Source organism: Pteropus medius, unplaced genomic scaffold (assembly GCF_902729225.1).
Source record: "Pteropus medius unplaced genomic scaffold, Ma_sr-lr_union100, whole genome shotgun sequence".
In the NCBI taxonomy this organism is placed as follows: Eukaryota; Metazoa; Chordata; class Mammalia; order Chiroptera; family Pteropodidae; genus Pteropus; species Pteropus medius.
In genome coordinates, this window is record NW_024342475.1 from 6891077 (window position 1) to 6912752 (window position 21676).

The window sequence follows — 21676 nt, forward strand, 5'->3', positions numbered from 1 at the left end:
AACAAATATAATCTTTTTGAATGATTTTGAAAGTTTGATATCATCTTAGTAGTACCAAATAAGAAAACAATCAAGAGGATATATGACTGAAATTTTTATTTCAGTTAAGTTTTCATTAGTGAGCAAATGCATAATGTGCTATGACTAAAATTATATTTTAAAAGTTCATTTATGCACAGAGTTTAAATCTTAGCATACAAGAAAAATTAAAAAAAAAAAAAACCAGCCATTTAATAGTGTCAATTTATCCTAATACATGTCAATATTGTGTCAAATTTAGTTAGTCATACATCTATTTTAATTTTATAATCTCTGAGCTTTAACTGGTGTGGTTAGACCAATAATATTTAATGTGATTATTGGTATAGTTCGATTAAATTCTACTTTCTTGCTAGCTGTTTTCTATTTGTTCCATATGTTCTTTATTTTCTTTTTTCTTCTTTATTTTGTCTTTCTCTGTCTTAATTGAGATTTTTTTAAAATTATGGTTTAATATTTTCTTTTTATTTATTTTAATACTTCTTTTAAAATGTCTGCATTAGTGGTTGTCCAAAGTTTACAATATAAATTTTAAAATAATCTAACTCAATTAAAATAATGTTATACAGCTTCACATGTAGTATAAGAGTCTTATAACAGTATATTCCCAATTCCTCTTTCCCGCCCCTTGTACTGTTTTTGTTATATATTTCAGGTTTAGGTATATAATAAAAATAAAATGATTTGATATGAATTTTAACTTAAAAATAGCTTTTTAGAACATGAAAATAAGAAAATTATTTCATCTTTTTCTTATTTTGATGCTCTATGTCTTTGAGTGAGTCGAACTTTCAGACAATATTTCTGCTGCTTTAAGAATTTCCTTCAGCATGTTTTGTAGAGCAGGTCTCCTGACAATGAATCCTCAGTTTCTGTTTGTGAAAGTCTTTATTTTTCCTTCACTTTTAAAGTACATTTTCAATGTTTGTATAACATTTTACATCGAGATTAGTTTTGTTTTTCTTTTAGCACTTTAAGGACTCCGTTCCTTTGACTTGTTTGTGTGGTTGCTGATAAGACATCTGCTCTAATTCTTACTCTTAATTCCATGTAGGTAAAGTAGCTTTTCCTTCTGTCCACATTCAAGTTTTTCTCTCTTTGGTTTTCATCAGTTTAAATGACTAGGCTTGTTTGGCATTTTTGTTTTGTTTAGTCACTTATCAAGTTTGATGTTCTCTGTAATCTTTAGATCTCTGGTGTGGGGTCTTAAAATAATTTTAAAATTCATAGCCATTATTTTGTTTAATATTTCTTCTGTATTGTACCCACTTTCTTCTTCTGAGGCTCCAATTACTAATATGTCAGACTGTTTGATATTGTCCTACAACTCTTGAATTCTCTCTGTACTTTTTATTTAGCTCTGTGTTATATCTAAGCATCAGCAAGTCAAAGGCATCCTTCATCTATGTCAATTTGTTTACTATCATAATATTTCCTTTGATACTTTCCTATAATTTTCATTTTTTTAACTGAAATTACCTCTCTGACTTGTATGCTATCTACTTTTTTCATGAGAGACTTTAACCCGTTATTGTAGTTATTTTGAAAACTGATAATTTTAACATTTGTTTCATATCTGAGTGTGGACGATAGCTTTGTATCTTCAGACTGTGCTTTTTTCCTACCTTTTTTTGTTATGTCTCAGATATTTTTGTTGAAAGTTGGATATGTTTTGTAGTATTGCAGTTAAAATATAAATATATAAATTAGTGAATTGTAACATATATTTCCTTGGTCTTAGCCTTTGTTGTTTACTGTGTGTAAATCTAGTCAGAAATTAAGTGACTTTAAAGGTGGTCCCCAGTGGTTTCTCCCTGCTCAGCTTTGAATCTTCTATTGTTTTACCTTCCAATAGAATGTATCTCTTGAAGCATTCCTTACTCTATTCTAATTTATTTTTACTCAGTGATAGTGTAGTAATGGAGGGCAAGGTGTGGTGTGCATTTTTGATGTTCTGATTATGGGTCAGTCTTAAGCAGGTGTTGACAACCTGGATCTTGGGAGTACGGCCAGTCCTCATAAGTATTCTTGCTCTCCTGGAGGAGGGACAGAAATATCTGCTAGGTTCAATATCCCAAGAGGAGCAAGATCCCAGATTTATTACGTGGCTCCTGGAATGCTGAAACTAGGGAACACTTTTGCCTCTCCCCCAGGAATAGAGCTTTTTGTTTGTTTGTTCACTTCTTTCAGGGGCAACCAGTTTCTGCATTTTGTTGCTCTTCTCCCTAAAGATTAAGGCATTTATTTCATAGAGATGACAAGGAGGATGAATTTGTGTGGATTTTAGCTATGGTTGAAGTTATTTTCAGAATTTTCTTCAGCTATATAAATCTGCTGGAGCTCATGAAGAAAAAGCTTGCAGAATGATGTAAAACTCTCATGTTACAGCCCCCAGGGGCTTTAATTCTCATCTTAACACACACTTGCCTTTAGTATTTGTCAAAAATTTTTAGCTGAGTCTTCTCACCAGTTTATAAGACATTCAGGGGCATCTGTCCCTCGCAGCTAAATTCCCTGGCCCTGTTTTCTTTCTACATTTACCTCTCCTTCTCCAGATATTGAGTCGAATGTTTACTCTGCAACCTTAGTTCTCTGATGTTTTCTAGAAAAGTATCTTGTAGAAAATAAATATAATACACATAAGCTATTTAATTTCAGTAAAAGATGGCAACATAAATTGCAAATTTTAGCAGAAATTTGAAAAATTTTTAAACACTAGAAAGGGATAAAAAATCTTTTGAAAAATTATAAAAAGATTGTATACTTTTATTAGTGATGAGTGTAAAAAATCAATGTTTTCTTCAATAATTTAGTGTTAAGCTTCAGTTTTCTGTCAAGAAAGCAATAGTAAAGCATGATGTCATCCTTAGCTGACTTTGAGATCAAGACTACTGCAGTGTTGGGGTTAACAGAAAATAGTGTTGAGCATTTGTAGGGGAACAGACTGGGAGTTAGATGACGTTCGTTTTTTTTTTTTTTTTTTTTTTTTACCTGCTACTAGCAGCATGACCTTGGTCAAGTTACATAATCTTTCTGAGCTTTATTTTCTTCCTCTATGAAATGAAGAATTTAGATCCGATTATCTTTAAGTTTTAAAAAGCTATATCTAGGACTTTAAATGTAGGTTAAGGCAGGCTGTGTTGGGCATTCAAAGTCAGGCTGAGGATTTGGGAATTGACTCTTTAGTAAATGGAAATTAATTGATGGTATCTGAGCAGGAGGTAATCTGAAGCATCGAAAGAAAGGGTTAGCTGGGAATAACGGTGAACTAGTACAAAGTGTGGAGTGATGGCTTAGATTAGGGGACTAGTAGTGTGGTGATATAAAGGGCTGATAATGGAGCACAACTGCATGACATTAGTTTCTGTAATTACTTAGAGGTAATACAAGAGATGTGAATAGTAATTATCTAGAAGAAGGCTTAAGATAGCCAAGATGACATATGTTTTAGGGATTTAAGAATTTGTTTTAATATACACTTTCCCTTTCAGTGTGCACTTTCCCTTTGTTTGTGCTTATAGTTTTATCATGTTTATATATAATTAAATAGCAGAAGTGTTCCATTCACATCATTCAATTAATATGATGAAGCATTTGATTTTAGGCTTCTAGAGTGATCTTAGTCTTGAGCTGTCTACCTTTGTGTCACTGAGACATCACATGGAAATATTGGAGGGATAGTTAAGGTTGTTTTCGAAACTGCCACACAAACTGCATCATATATTCCTATAATAATATTTACACATTCCAGATAGTACCATTCAAAACTATTTTTTCTGGACAGATGAGATAGCCTGAATGTTATGAACATGGTGACCATAACTCTTAGTTTACTAGAGTCAAACAAACCAGATTAGTACTTGTTCTTTGTGACAACCAACTTTAACTCTCAACAGTGTTCATATTATGGTGCTAAATTTTATGATCACCCTATTTGGAGCTATTCAGTACTGTCTAGTCTTAACTGTACATTTTTCACTTTCACAGATTCACAGATTCATGACATTCCATTATATGTACTCTATGATAGAGAACTGTTAGCCAAGGTATGTACAGGCTATTATCAGGATATTTTAAACTCTATTTTAAAGCATATAAGAATAATGCATTTGTCTCACATTAAGTCTCTACCTCATTCTTTTCCTCCCAATACACACAAAGAATTATAAAACTTGGGTTTTCCCAGATGACTGGTATTAGATATAAGGTGTGGTTGGCAGAATAATGACCCTCCAAGGATACTCTTTTTTGACCCAGAGCCTGTTAATTCATTATGTTACATGGCAGGGGATATTAAGGTTGCTAATAAACTGACCTTGAGATGAGAAATGTCCTTAATATGGAGATGATCAAAGTCGGTCCTTATAAGTGAAAAGGGAGGAAAGACAGTCAGTCAGCTCAGGCTGATGCAATATAAAAATTCTATATGATGTTGACAGCTGTGAAGATGGATGAAGAGGGCCATGAGTGAATGACTGTGGTAGTCTTCTGGAAAGTGAAAAAGGGTAAGGTAAACAGATTCTTCCCTACAGCTTCCAGAAAAGAATACAGTCCTGCTGACACCTAGCTTGAATGCTAGTGAAACCATTTTTAGACGTTTGATCTCCAAAATTATAATAAATTTCTGTTGTTTTAAGCCACTAAGTTTGTGGCAATTTGTTACAGCAGGAGTAGGAAAATAATGCACAGGTGTATGCAAAATTCATTAGAAATTTTACATAGTGTTGATAATATTATTATTTATACTGTTAGGTACATTTTATATGTATATATATATATACACACACATATATATATATATATATATACATTCAAAACAACATATAAATATTATATATAAATATATATAAATTCAAAACAATGTTTTCCTTGAGCCCCAAGCCAGGCAGAGGCTTATTTTTTTTTATTGAGTTAGTTTGCTTTTTATTGGTTGACAATAAGATTTATATGTTTTCTCCTGTTTGCCCCAGAATTTAGGAGAGTAAGAGTTAAGTTTTATGGTTAATTATTATGACATTCTGTAACCCTTATATCTTACTACGAATTTTCTCTTCTCAATTTTTACATTAAAAATTAATCTCTCTAAGTGAAATAAGACAGAAAAGTAGAAAAGTAGAAAATCACATGATATCACTTATATGTGGGATATAAACCTAAAAGCAACAAATGAACAGGACAAACAGAGACTCAGGGACATGGACAATACACTAGTGATTAGCAGAGAGCAGAAGGTGGAGAGGAGAGGAGAGGTAGACAGGGTAAAGGGGGTCAAATATAGCGGGTAGGGGAAGGGTGAAGTGGGTAAAGGGGATCAAATATATGATAGCTGAAGGAAACTGGACTTTGGGTGGTAATCACACAATAGAATAAATAGATGTCAAATTATAATGTACACTTGAAAATTATATAATCGTATTAACCAATGATACCCCAATAAACTTAATAAAAATAAATAAATAAATAAAAATTAATCTCTTACTCTAATTCTTTTGATAAAATCAACATTGATTTTATAGGCTTCTATAAAGAGACAGCATAAAATAAATTAAATAATAATAATAAATTAAAACATAACTTTATTCTAACTGATTAGGTATAGATAATCAATTTCTACATGAGCGACAACCGGAAATTTCAGTCTTGCCAATATGCAGATTTAAAGTTGGCCATATAGTTAGATTTAAATGATAAACCAATTGAAGAAAATAAAGAAAAAAACTGAATGAGATAATAATAACTTCTTATTCTATTTTCCTTTGTCTGTTCCTATAGATATGGTCAATGATTTAATTAGGGATCAAATAAAATGAGTTCAACCTTAACTGTTTGTTAAATTAATCAATCACAGTTTATTATTCTGGAGTTTATTATTCTGGAGTTATATCACTTCTGGAGTTTAATTAAAATTGTATTCAGAGTAGAAAGTATAAAATCTCCTCTATCAATGAATATTACATATAATATGTCCCTGATTACCAAGTTTATATATATTTAATTTTTTTCTCAAATCTACATAGAATTACTTCTATTTATTGAATAATAATAGCTATATATTTTTTACATTGTGTATAATTTAGCTTTAAAAGAATTTCTATTTCTTTATGATCACATGTGGGTGAATGGTCAAAACCCTACAGAAAATTATAGAATCTGTTAGCATACCATGGTACAGACAGCAAGTGCACTAAAAACCAGAGAATGTGAGGGTCAAGTTAGCCTGGAGTTTCTGTGTTTCCTAGAAGAGTTGATATATGAATTAGATTCTTTCCTTGAATAAGAATAGTACTAAAAAATATGATTCTGCAGTATAAGCAAATGTGTAACATGTGGGACAAGACATATACCAGAACTTTGGTTTCAGAGATTTTACATTGAAGAATATTAATGGGTAAGAACAAATAGGTAAAGACTCAAAGTTTGTATAGAAATCATCCTCAAAAGATTCTCAGTCTTTGTGAATAGAATTAGTCTTTAACTGCTATCTTCTGAGGCTTTGGTGTTTATTTATTTCTTTATTTATTAAAAAAAATAAAAATTAAAAAAAAACAAGAAATACTTGTTACTACATTAAATCATTCGGGGATTAACTGTGTGTGTGTGTGTGTGTGTGTGCATGCATGCGTGTGTGTGTGTTTTAAACTTATAACTTTCAAAAGAAAAAGTATAAACATAGTAATGACCCTATTGACTCGACTACTGTTGAATCCAGTTTCATTCTATCTATATATTAGGTGAGTTGAAATAAATCTTGGTAACTACAATTGAACACAGAGAGTAAAACTTACATCAAGCACATTTAAAAAATATTGTTGAGTACCTATTTTGATAATTGTTTTAGATACAGGAACAAAAAATATGCCTGCTTATCTGTAAAAGGGCATTATTATACTGAGCATTAAATATTTTCAAGGATGGACCTTTGCATGCACACATTTATTTATTTCTCAGTATATGTCTACATATACATATATAATCATATATTTTTATTAAATAAAAAATGGTCATATATATTTTCTTGTCATAATTTTTGTATGTCAAATCAGAAAGAGTACATCATTCATTTATTTAGCTGCAAAACATAACAAAATTGCTTGGTATATTGTAAATGCCTAATAAATATTTGAAAATACAATAGATTACTGTAATCCACATTCTGCATAATGCTATAGATGTAAATATTTTTAACAGCTAATATGTCCAACCTCTACTTAAGTTTTGCTTTTTGCCACCTTATGCAAGATAATCATCTCAGGTTTTTCAACTATTTGTCACATGAGAAGTTTTTATAAATCTCCCACCTGTTTCATTCTAATCTTCAAACTCTCAAAGACTTTTAAGGAACTGCATTCCTTCCTAAGAAAGCGTATTGAAAAAAAAAAAAAAAAAAAAGAAATCCTCTCAGGCTATTTCTAATAGAATGCATATTAGCTGAAATAATAAAGACTTGAGATTTTAGTATGAACTGAAAATCATAAAGTCATATTAAGTAGCATGGTAAATTATCAGGGTTCCAAATATGTTTTAGGTCCTCATATGTAATATAGTGTTAGTTAATTGATTATTCTAATATTTCAGCCAGATTTATCTATTTTACTGCTTTTCATCTGGGGGATGCTTTGTATCCCAGGGGACATTTGGCAATGTCTGGAGACATTTTTGTCTCAACTGAGGGTGGAGAATGCTACTGTCATTTAGTGGGTAGAAGCCCAAGGATGCTGCTAATCATACATAAGGCGTATAACAGTCCTCCACAACAACAGATATGCAGCCCAAAATGCAATAGAGCTAAGGTTGACAAACTCTGATATACTTGCATTGGAGTATGGTTTGAAAGCTTTTTTTTTTTTCCTTTTTTACTATATTAACAAATAAAAAAGATTTAAAAGAAAGTTGTCAAATAAGTATATCATCCAATTTTCAATTCTACTAAATGTGAAATGAAGTGCTGAGACTCAATCAGTTTTAGAACGTTCTCAACCTCTAAAGTTCCATTAATATTCTTGAGGCATCAAACTTAAAATTCGAGTCATTAGTATATCACAATGCCTAGTTTTCTGAATTTTCAGAACATAATCTCCTTGCACTATTAGCAAGTGTGAAACGTCATCTTACCTTTAGTTTACAGGGGTACCATTTGGATTTCTACTGCATTATATTGTTTTCTGCAGGCCATAGACTGCTAATGTGCTTCCCAAAGCATTGAAAAAGAAATGATTTAGGCACAGGTAAAATTGGATTCATTTAATATTTTCTGATTATATGACCTTTCTTATATATAGATGATGTTCACTTACATAATTTCATAATTTATTGTTTATATTACCTTTTGTCATAATGTCTTTTGACATCAGAAAGAACTAATAATAATTCTATTAGTGAAAAGTAAACAAGGACATTATTCATTTATCAGTTGGCAAGGTAATCTTTGACTCTTTTGTTTTCTTTTGTAATATGTTGCTATTTTCCTGATCACTCCTACCATCTGAAAGCATTTCATGACATTTTTCATGTATGTAATATAATACAGTGTGAAGGGGACTGAAATATTATATGCTTCCACACTTCAGAAGATGAGAGGTAGAATGAAGAGCTCATTTTCTTTGTCTAGATCATTTTCTTGTAGGTGTTAATTTGCCAAGGTCTTTCTCAATTACTGCTCAGACCCTAAGCATTGTACTCTCTTATTGGGTATTTATGAAGAGACTTAAAAAAATATATCACTGGTAAATGTTTACTCAGTGTTTCATGTTTGATCTTTTTTGGTACGATCTTTCTACTAAAGCTGGAATCTATTTTCAATGACTACATATGAATGCAGCACACGTTCTGCGGCCTAACAGATGCCATCTGTAAAAGCATTTACTTTAAATTAGTGGAATAAGTAATCAAAAGGGCTTTGTACTTAATGCAAAACTTTTGGTGACTATTAAATGCTCATTAGAGGGTGTTTTTGCTGTATGACTGTCAAAATCAGCAGGACGTTTATGTTAGATTTCCTGAGTGGGTCAAGATTGAATATGATTTTACAACCTAAATAACATAAATGAATGCAGGTTATTTCAGCATCTCCAGATGTTTTTTAAACTCTTTGCCCCTAAATCCAAAACTTAGTGCCATTTTAAATTGTGCAATGGTATTTTAGTGAAGATTTTTTAAATTAAATATTTTGTATCTATAGATAAGTATGCTCCTTTTCCATACTCTTAACATTTATAAATGAACAAAATTGATATCATCTCTAATGCTAAATATTAATCCAGCCCATCTTTTGTGGAAATATATCCCCAGAGAATCAGATAATATTAAATCAGCTTAAGTATGCACTTATTACAATAGCTAATTATTTTAAATGTTTAATTATCTTATGATATTTTATTTGGTAGATTGTGTATGTGTTGCAACTTGATTGACTCTCTGGAACTATGCCCTTATTATCTCTTTGCTTTTAATTAAACATTCAATAGTTGTGTTGTTTAATCTAGAGAGATGCATCTATTATTCTCGTTATTGTTATTTATGTAGCACTATGAGCGGCAATGGTATTGTATAATAAGAATAAATGCTTAACCGAAACTAAATCTCAAATCTATTAACTAAAGTCTGTAAGCCTTTGATGATAAAAGATGATTTAGAAGACCCTTCCTGCATCATAGAGGTGGAAAGCAGAAATGCAAGAGTTCACAAAGACACATTCAACTTCCTTGCAGGTTCAATTGGGCTTGAAGTAGTTAGACCAGAATTAATGGTTAAATAATAAATAAATAAGTAAATATGTAAACAAACAAACAAACAAACAAACAAATAAATAAATAGTTTGAATGAAGTAATAAAATCATACCAATTTATAAAAAAAATATATATATGCTCTACATAATGTATTTTTCTTTGAGAAAGGTATAAACTGGTAAATTAAACTGCTTCTTTAATCTTTTGTGAATTTTTATCATGGGCTTTAATTGTATTGCTTCCTGTATTATCCAGAATCAGAATTATCTTTCTGATTTGTAAAATTCTAATTGTCCATCACCTTTGTCACTAATGGCTTAAATATACCATATAGTTCCACAAGAAAGAGGGGAAAATCACCCTGATTTTGTTCCCATCGCAAAAATCTTTTTTCTCTAGGTCAGTGTAAAAAGCCTCTCACTCTCACTGGCCATCTAATTCCCTAACATAGATTTACAACAAAAATAAAAGATATTTTACTTCTCATCTGAACTAGAGTCATTAATAAATAGCTTCCAAAGGAGAAAACATTTTAGGATGTTATAGGAACTGCAATTGAAAAGCAATTGAACTACAATTGATCCTATCCATGTAACACAAAGAATGAGAGAATAGAGTGTAATGTTATCTACAATGGGATGAAAAGTATCTTGACCATATTAATAACTATCATCTTTTTGGAAATAGAATTAGATTTCTGATCACTTAATTATTTATTAATTATTGATGCATTTATTAATCAAGTGTCTGTTCATTGTTCGGATACAAAACTTCTAAAGAAAAGTATCTACATCTTAAAGCTTTCATACTCTATTTGGAAATATATTTAAGTAAATAAAGTTAGAGGTCAGTGATAGTATGGATTGATTTTTCTGATATAGATGAAAGCAGAATGCTAAAAAAAATTAAATGTTTGTAAAACACAATAAAAGAAGTACAAGTTGTTACTGATGTGAAGAGGCAAAAGTTGTTACTGATTCGTGGAGAAGTAATAAAACTAGACATAGGTTAGGAAGTAAAAAATGAGATGTGTTTTTGTGGCAGAAGAAGTACATTTAAGACATGGAGGAGAGATTTTCTGCTATAATGGGTCACCAATAGTAAAATGAAATAGATGAATATCTGTGCTTTTTTAGGTTATGAACAATTTAACCATAAATTAGTCAATCTGAATAAATTTCAGTCATATTAAACTCTGAGGCAGATAATGTGTGGAAATAAAATTAAATTATCTCAAACTCACACAATGGAACTTACAGAATATTTGAGCAAAACTTTCTCAGTTGGTTTATATTTAAAGAGCGAGAGAAAGAGAGGGAGAGAAAGAGGAAGAGAGAGAGAGAGAACAACTCAATTTGTGCCTTTGTCTCTGACTATATAAACAAGTTTCATCGACTTGAAAAATAGGCAGAGGGAGAAAAGAAATTATAAATTAGCATACTATTTTAAATACTTCTATCATAATGAAATCGTGTTTTAGGCCCCCTTGATCTAAGGAGATTATTATTATAAAAAGATAGTTAAGATGAGTTTCTTGAAACATTTCTAAAACAACACAATGAAAAAAAAAATCTTACGATAGGTGAAATCTTTCAATGGAAAATAACAAGGCTTAGGAATTCATATAGCTGTATTTTTGACAGCTTATAGATAACAGTATTTTAGGATTCACAATTTTTAGTTCTTTATCCAGATAAAGAAGAAAATTTTAAAAATATTTAGTAACTGTATATCAAATCCTGGTGGAAAGATAGATTTTATTATTATTTTTTTGTCTCTACAGGTAATGTATCACTTGATAAACCTAGGGGTTCCAGGATATATGAATATGGTATTACATACATTTTATTTGAGTTAGAGTTCAGTAAACCATCTCATTTCTTATCATTTAAACACAATGAAACTATTTTAATAAAGCAAGAGAATAAACTAGAGTTGTGTTAGCAAGATTCCTCAGATTTTTCTCATTGAAAGAAAACAAGTTGAATTGGTTTTTTCAATTGCAAAGCAAAGAAATTGAGCAATAGAATCTCACAAAAAGGAGCAATCTTTGTTCTCAGGTGTTAGGGCAGTGTTCTCTAGAGTATAAGATGACTTCCTCCTATGTCGGCTTGACATTACAATGAATTCTGGAGGCAAACTCCTATGCCTTTTGATTTCATGCCCTGGGCTAGTATATGCAATTCCAGGCTATTATCTAGTCTTATGTCTCTTAAGTCAGTCCTAAGTATTTCCATTCAATCATATTCACATTATTCTCCAGGAAGCTCAGAGACCTCAGTCCCTGCCTTTTAGTGAAACGAAGACATAACAAATGTGTTTTTATACAGTTTCAGTCCTATGAGAGCTTATCTACATCAACCTCTATGTTTACTTCTTTACTTTTTTTTGTTCTGGAGGAGTGGTCTTTCGTATTCAAGCCTTATCTTTTCATTTGTGACATAAATCCTACATTTTACTAGAAACTTCATATTTTTGCTTCAACATCCAAATAATCAAAAATACTTTTACATTTTTTTTTCCATTTCTGCACCAGCAACCTCCATCTGGGCATATCCAGGTAGTGATTCATTGTCTAATGTCAACTGTCTAGAAGCCATGGGACCAACAACCCTTTTGAAACCAACAACCCTCAGGACTGGAATCAGCAGCTTTATGTCTGAGAAGTTATTCTTTTAATGAGGTGCCTCATAAGTAGTCAAACTTAAGGCTTATAACAATGGTATAAGATTTTCTTTTTAACTGAGAAGGAAACTGAATCCCACATAGGCTTTATAAAAATATCTAAGGCCACACACACAACTAGCAAATAAATGGGAAAGGTCCAGTTGTCAAACATCTCTTAAACGGGAAAACAGTGTCATATGTCATTTTTACTTCCTCATATACTATGTTCTTCATTTTCTCTTCTTGTTATCTCTGAAGTAATAAAACATATTAATATTAGTATATTTTGACAGTTGGATAGACATCTAAAATATTCTCTGCAATAAAATGAGAAATACACAAATAATACTTTTGCTTCATATCAAATTATAATGGTCATCTTGTGCAGAACAGCACATTCTTGCCTTGCAAGCTGCACTATCAGATTTTGTTAGAGAAGATCACATTTACGTGAAAGAATGACTGACAAAGTGTGTTTATCTAGACTTGGGTGTGGTGGACAGGTTCTCTAACTGAATGAGATAAGTATTTTATCTCAAAGATAACTACTAAGAGTATTAACTACCAATTATAAAATTTATGCTTTCAATAAAATTAGCATTTTGGAAAAAATGTATTGGCCATATCACCTTGAAACTTGCACAATCCCTGAAAAATGTTTAGTCAAGATTATTGACATTAGTAGGTGTGATTTTTTTTTTTATTTATTATACATTTGTTAACATTTGAAAGGTCAGTATAATTGAGTGAAACAATATTTTCCAAGGGGTCATGATGCTACAAAATCATGCATGTAAAGGATTCATTCAAACTGTAAGTTAGACCAATGAATTTAATAGAACAAAGTACAAGTTTATTAATACAATTTCAGATTTCATATCGCAACTAACTTTAAGACACTAGAGATTAATGAGTTTGAATGTAGCATCAAAGAAGATCTACGAATTCATGAAAACACAATTAAGTAAATATTCCTCTCTTCCAAGTATGTGTCTGTGAGGCTATATTTCCTTAGCCTTCACCCAGAATACCATATTGAAGCAGATTGCAAGCAGAAGCCAGTAGAAGGCAGCTGTCTTCTATTACCCCAGACATTGAGGAGATTTGCAAAACGTAAAACAATGCCAATCTCCAACTTAATTCTTTTGTGTTTAAACAATATAATTATTTAAAATATATTATTTAACATATAACGGGTACATTATTATTTTAAATAAATCGATTAATATTTTTATAAGCATACAAGATTTAATTTTTTAAACAACAGCTGTTAATAGATAAAGGCCATAAAAACAGAGCCTTCAATAATTTTTGAGAATATAAAGAGGTCTAATATCAAAATATTGAGAATCCCTGTGAGTTATAGTTTTCTAAGCTGTCATAACAAAGTACCACACTAGGTGCTTAAACAAAATAAATTTATTCACTCATGGTTTGGGAGGCTAGAAGTCCAAATTCAAGATGTTGGTAGGACCATGTTCTCTGTGAAGACTCTAGGGGACAATGTGTCCCATGCCATTCTCTTAACCTTTCATGTTGCCAGCAGTTCTTAGCATTCTTTGGCTTAAAGCTGCTTGACTCCAAACTCTGGTATCTTCTGTCTGTGTGTCTATGTCTTCATATGGCATTCTTCTTTGAGTGTGTGTCTATGTCTCTTCTTTTTATAAGGACACCAGTTATATTGGATAAGTGCCCCTCCCCACCAGTCCAGTATAACTTTATCATAACTTACGTCTTAATTGCATCACAAACACTCTTTTCCCAAATGTGGTTCCATTCGCAGGTATCATGAATTAGGATTTCAAGATATTTGGGGGGTAGATATAATTCAACTCCTAATAGCCTGTTTTATAGAAATCCAACTTAGCATGGGACACGTTGCCTAATAAACCTTTTCTTTTGTGGTCATTTGGTTGTGAACATCTTGAAATTATTTCGATTTTCTTATCTTCTATTTTATGTTGTACATAGGAACTTGAAAAATTATTGCTTACTGAGTGGACTAGTGAATTAATTCATTCATATCATTTTGTAAGGGAACCTGGAGATTCCTTGGTTATAACTTCTTCGGATCACCTGAAATCTCATTCAAGGTTTTTTTTTTTTTTTTTTTTTTAATTCATTGTCTTACATAGCTACCTACTTGCTTTCTTTTTGGACTGACAGTGTGATATATAGAATAAATGTGAGACTTAGAGACAGCCATACCTGGCTCATCATATGAATCCCACTGTTCAGTCAGGTATATAATTTTGAGCCTATTACTAGACATCCCTGGGTCTCATTCCTTCTCTGAAGAATTATGGGTAAAAATACTGCCTAGATAATATTTAAAGAATTAAATAAGATTATATATGTGAAAGTCTAATACAGTGTTTCAAATCTGGTTGCTCAGAAAAATCTAGTATACATTCTGAAAGTTTGGGGAGAAGCTCAAGGATGTGTGTTTTTAAAAGGTTCTCAGGTGATGGTATATAGACAGGTTTGAGAACTACTGGAACAACATATTACCCATACAAAGAAAATAAGACTCATTACACACAATTTTGAATAGATATTGCTTCCTTAGCCTGCTCTGGGTATCAGAATGTTTAGTCAATCCCAAGGAGGGTAGACCCAGTTTGGACATCAAATTATAACAATATATAATAATACATTAAGAATTTCTTGACATGAGACATTATAATCGTTATTTAATTTCTTTTTTGTTTTGTTTTGTTTTTGAAAAGAGATTTTCTTGAGAATAACTAAATTTATATCATACTCTTTTCAGTGCTGTTTTAGAATATGATCTAAAAATACACCTTGTGTTCTATAAAACTATGACAATTTACAGCATGTAACACCACTTAATGCCTCCTTATTAGGGGTAGCACTCTTCTCACATTTGAATTTTGGCATATTGTATAGGCTGTTAAATTACCTGGACCCCTGTTTGGTGTACGTTAGGTGTTCAATGATTGTTAGCTTCTCCTCATCTTGTTTTATAAGTATGAAAAACTAATTTTGGAAATGAAAAATTCATACAAATCTTTAAGATCATGGACATGCTAACACATTCAGTAAGTTTTCTTTTTTTTTGTTCTTTTCTCTCTCTCCTTTTTTTTTTTTTTTTTTGGTCCTGGAGTTCTTGGATATACAATGGAGACCAATGTCTCAGTAGTCCGTACTTTTCTAAGGTGTTTAGAGTGTGCTGATGTGGTACACTTAAGACCGTTTATTAGACACTTGAATAGCATTCCAAGAGAACAGAACATCTGAACTCAATGCTTATGTTTTAAAAATGATGAGGCAAAGCTCTAATGTTGGCACTCTTTGCAATGCTTCCTTCTGTATTTGCCTACATATTTCAGGAAAATTTTTCTGATTTAAAAGTTCAAAATAAGCTATAACTTCAAAAGGCAACTCCGAGGTTATGTACACTTTTGTTGTAATGGTAGCAGAACACCATACACTATCTGAATTCATGTTGTAACATGACAATTTTTGGCTCTTTCTTACAGACATTTTTGTCTGTTCTTCTTAAGAGAATAAAATCCTGATGTTTTTTTTTTTTTTCTCTCTGACAGGACAAGTTTGAGATCTTTTTGTAAATGTAATCAAATTTTAAAGGAGATAGGAGCCCAAAAGGGAGAATCCTCAAATTTTCCAATCACAACTGCATGAGCGATGGCAGTTTGATTACGTGGGAATGTCTGCTTGGCTTTAGTGCTTTAAAACTTGTCTGGAAATAGCTGGGACGTGATGGCTCAGATGCTTGGTCTTTTTACGGTTTTTTAAAAGAGCTCTGCTATAAACTTATTTATCCTGTTTATTGGATATGCCCATCACATCATAGTCTCTGACTACATTTACAAGGGTAATAAAAAAGGCTATACAATTCTCTCTTGGCAATTAGAGTAGCTAGAGTTCAAAGGAGATACAAGTGTGTGTAATCCAGCTATTGCAGTTTTCTTTGAAAAATCTTAACATTATTTATTCAGATTTTTAAAGGATTATCATGCAATAAAATTACAAAGGATGAGTATGTACTTTTAATTGACACATTAAAGAAAATAAAATTACGGAAAGCCTTTCACATTCGTCTTCAAGGCAGTCTATTACAAAGGAAAATTCCTTTAGCAAAGGCATAGCTATGTTGGAGGCCCTGTTCTCACAGCCAAACTAGCACATCCCACATGAAAGAAGGGTCTTGGATTATGCACTCTTCTTGGATTTCCCATCAGATTAACGAGCGTGCCACAACATCAAGCAGATGTGCAGTTGCTGCATCATGCTGCCTATATGAGACTATTTCGTAGAATTTTAAGTGGCAAGTGGGTTAGGTGGCTACTTTTAGTAACAAAAGCATGAAATGATAAGCATTTGTGGGTATGGGGATTTGTAGGCACCCTAATATGCATATGCATAAGTGTTTAATTTGTGTATTAAGAGCTAAACAGTTGAAGGATACAATATCCAAGTTAAAGAACTAAGATTTTGTACAATGCAGTTATTAATAATTTCTTACATATGTATGTGATACTTACAAACATAATTTAACCTAAGATATCTACTCCCTTGAGCTTAGAATTTCTAATCCTTTCTATTTTCATTTCATTGAAGTGGCGAGTCACAGCATATATCAAACTATATCAAGTGAAGATGAGAACAAAAATAATCGATCAAGGATCAAAGCAAAAGAAAGATAAATATTTAAAGCCATTTCCAACATAACGAAGTACCTGTGCTTTAAATACCACTGAATCTTCTACGGTCATGGCACCCTGAACAAGCCTGATCCTATCTGATCTCGGAAGCTAAGCAGGGTTGGGCCTGGTTAGTACTTGGATGGGAGACCACCTAGGAAGACCAGGTGCTGTAGGTGTAAAAAATAAAAAAATAAAGGATTGTAAACTGACAAGTTTCTTGCAATCTGTGAGGTCAATGAAGGGTAGCCACACCTAAAATAAATAAATAAATAAATATCACTGAACCTAAAAATGTAGAGACGTTCACATCAGATTCTGTATAGCAAATCATTTTTATCTCTTTCTAATTGGTTCCATTGTTCCTGTTGAAAACCAATAGTAAAAACAAACAAACAAAAATCTTTTTTTATACTTCTTTGAAATGTTAATATAGCCAAATAGCTGTTTGTATACTTTTTAAAAAATTGTACGGCTAACCTGTCAGTAACAATGACGAAGTAGATTTTGCGCCTATCTCCATAGAGCAATAACTACTTAAATAATTTTACTTTGAAAAAATTCCAAAGACATTTTCTTTAAAATTTTGTTAGAGTTTTATGCTATATGAAACAATCTATTCTGGGCCTTTAGTAATAAAAAGATTAATCTTACCAACTAAGATTTTATTTTCTGGTTGGAGAGATAAGACCAGGTAGACAAGGCATTATGGAAAAGGTAACTATTAATCAGAGAATTGAAGAGAGAAGAATTCAGCAGTATGAAGATGGATAACAACTTATTCTCTTGTTCTTGCTTGAGGATATTTTGAAGATGAGCATCCATAGCCCAGTAATAAGCACATCAAATAGGAATGTCTTATCTGAAGGGTGCTTATGTAAAGGAACAGGTAGAAAACAAAATTGGAAAGATGGACCGTAGCCACAGTATCAAAGGCTTCCAATGGATCCAGTCTCTCTGTCTAAAGTCTAAGAATTCGAACTTGAGTCTGAGTAAGAGAGTGATATTATTAGAGAGACATAATCTGGAACAACTAAACTTAGGTTAAGCACAATAGTTTTTGGACTAAAAAGAAACTAGAGGTAAGGACTTGTTTGTAAGTTATATCACTGAACATAAAGGAGGGACTTGAGAGAAAATTATGAGGGGTTGATTTGTGGTCAGTGGGATTTAAAACAATAAACATAAAAGATGTTACAGATTCAAGATTACTAATAAATGGATATGGGGGCCAAAAAAGGGGGTAGAGTCAAAGTTAATGCTGACTATGTAAACAAGTTTGACATGGAGGGTGGTGCAATTAAATGTAAAAATAAAATAATTGGAAAAAAATAATTCATAAATACAAGAGTGAATTCAGTGTGGACTAGGTTTATTTGAAGAACTGGTGAGGTCCTATGGTGTATGTCCATCAGGCAATTAGAAAATTGAGACTGGATTTCAGAAAATGGTGAAAGGTGAAATAAAGATTTGTAAATTATCTGAAGAGAACTGTGATCTGAAGTCCCAAGATTTAATAAGATTGCCATGAGAGACATAAGAAAGAATGAGATAGCTAAGGGTAGATTTCAGAACAGTCATATTGGGAGTAAAAGGTAGTACACAAAAGCAGAGCAAGCAAAGAAAATGGAAGAGGGTCAAGGCTATAAAAGGAATTCACCCAGGGCAGTATAGAGCGGGATTACAATGCATAAACCGATGTCTCTTTTGGAACACAACTCATATTTTATTTTGAAATATCCAATGTTTGTTTTGCTTTCATCTTTAACAGGTATAAAGGAATGTTCACTTATTCTCAGATATTTCTATTATGAAAATGTTCTGTTTTCTCTAAAATCACTAATTAATGTCTCGAACTATGTTTACAGATAGCATGCATTTAACAATTTCATGTTACTGTGTAGATAGTGCTACTAATTCTGGCAAATTGTTTTTGTAAGTATGCATTTTAGAAAGTTGATTTCAGGTAGAGATAATTAAGTTTGACATCACTCCTGCACTGAAGGAGCTTCAGCATTTACAGTGCAATATATTTAGCAACACAAGAGATCTGGAAACCAAATGCTACAGGAATTTGGGGGAGAGTTTGTATTTGACCCAAAGAGTCACTGAAGCCTCAGTGAAAGAAGGAATATCTGAGATGATAACTAAATGATATGGACTAATCTCTCTTGCTTTTTTTGCTCTCTTTTATACTTTTCTAAGTCTTAATTAGTCTAAGTAAAGGAAACTCACAGAAAGTGAACTAAACTGACTTAGTTTGAATAAGCATCATTTTTTTTCTTAACATGTTATTTTTCTGACCACAGCACCTATGCACACAAATAGAGAAATACATTCAGAGAAAGATTCCCTGATTCTATTTCCATCACAAATATCTTCCATTCTTTCTTATATCCTCTGTTTATTCAGATTTAGTTTGAGGAAAATGATAACATTTTAGTATCATGACTTAAGCATCTAAATACATTTGTGGAATGCATCCATTATTGTGCAAATTCCATTTTTAGGTATCTATAGAATCATTTGTTTTATATAACATGAGTTTATTTATTTTCTATAACAAAATTATTTTCTGGACTACTGCAAATGGGTTTATTTCGCTTTCAGAAAAAAATGTGAGAATTTATTTTCTTAGTCTTTAATTTAGTAAAATACAATATTTATTATTATTATTTTTTTAGAATTTAAATTGTCTATTGCTGAACTGTTAGAAATATTGTTTGTTCTTGAACCAAAAAAAGCAGCAAGACACTAACTAGCATCTAATTGTGTGGCCACTGTTTTCAGTATCTCACACTATTTTTCAAGCTCTTTTTTGTCATTCTCATGACCTTTCCTGTGAAAATAAGCTACCTTGTTATTCTGAGTATCAATTACAATGTCCTTAACTCCCTCTTGAGAGTATGGAATTGAATTCTATCTCCATTGACTGTCAACAATAAAGGATTTATTCAACAGCCTGAGGATGGTGTCATTTGAAGTAGAGAAAGGAAGTCTTTTTTTTTTTTAATTTTTTTTTATTCCAATTTGCAATAAAAAGAGAGAGTTGTTTTGTTTTCCTTTACTTCTCATGGCCTCGGAAAGAAACAGCACTGAAATTGGACTCCATCACCTGCCTAGACTTGTTGAAATCTGCTATATCCAGCAGGTAAGAGGCTGTATGTGAATATGGAAGCCTGAGAAGTCTTGGGTTGGTTACCAACGTATTCCCCAGAGGGAAAAACAATGCAATTATCTTTCACTTAGTAGTAGGATTTTTCCACGAAAGCAAGTTAAAAGTAGACTATAAGAAGAGTGAGGATGTGTTATGTTTGTCCTGTGTAAACAAAAGTTTTTATATTGCAAGCTGTTTTTTAACTCTTAAGACAAATAGACACCAAGAAAATACTAATATGTGGAAATGAAGCTATTGCTTACTTTCCCCAATATGTGAATGTGATTTTTCAGTAATTATATTATTTTTATCTACTCTATTTTTTTCTGACAATATATATTTATGTTGTTAAATTTTATATTTTGATTAGTTGCAAAGTAATAATTAAAAGATTTATATTTAAGCATTTTTTAAAAACACTATTTTTACTCATACAAATGATATCATATGTTCTGATAATTTTAGAATCATATTAAATTAACTAGAATAGAAAAAATAATTTATAAAATATTTGAGATAGAATTAAGTGTAATGCATATGATCTGAATTTTGTCTATTCATTTTTGTTTTTATATGCCTTTGAATGAACAATAAGACTTCATATTTTTTCATTTCTTTGATTCAGAGTGTTTTAGAAAAAAGTAGATCTTGAGAAGTTGGGAAAAGAAAAAAATATGTAAACATAGATTTTCGAAGTTACAGATGAGATAAAATGATAAGGCCAGATAGGAAGTGAGACTAAAGTTTTAGAGAAGTTTTTGAAGAGTAGTTACAAAAAAATATTTAGTTACATAACAAGGATTACAATGTATAAATGTAAAGAGAACAAGGTTGAGTTGAGTAAATGCTTTTTAAGGATCCCAGCAAAACTATATCAGATAGATAAATAGTAAACAGAATATATCTTCAATGATTGAGAAGAAATTATAACTAAGAATCCAGATAAATGATAAAATTATGAAAAATATATTTTTGTTATCTGCAAAGATATATATACTCCAATGTTTATAACAGCATTATTCACAGTAGCCAGGGCATGGAAGCAACTGAAGTGTCCTATGATAAGTGATTAGATAAAGATGTGTGTGGTCTGTATATACAATGGAATATTACTCAGCCATAAGGAAAGAAGAAAAACTGCCATTTGTGACAACATGGATGGATCTTGAGATAATCATGCTAAACAAAATAAGTCAGACTAGACTAAAAAGTTGAAAATCCACATGATATCACTTACATATGGGATATAAAACTAAAAGCAACAAATATACATGACAAACAGAGGCTCATGGACACAGAAAGTGGATTAGTGATTACCAGAAGGAAGTAGCAGGTAGATAAGGGTAAAAGGGGTCAAACATTTGGTGACAGAAGGAAATCTAACTCTGGGTGGTGAACA

General features: G+C 31.6%; 1 pseudogene; it reads left to right on the forward strand.

The window, feature by feature from the left end:
- The first annotated feature begins 17180 nt into the window (after positions 1-17180).
- LOC120605388 (uncharacterized) lies at positions 17181-17299 on the forward strand (annotated as a pseudogene).
- The last annotated feature ends 4377 nt before the right edge of the window (positions 17300-21676 follow it).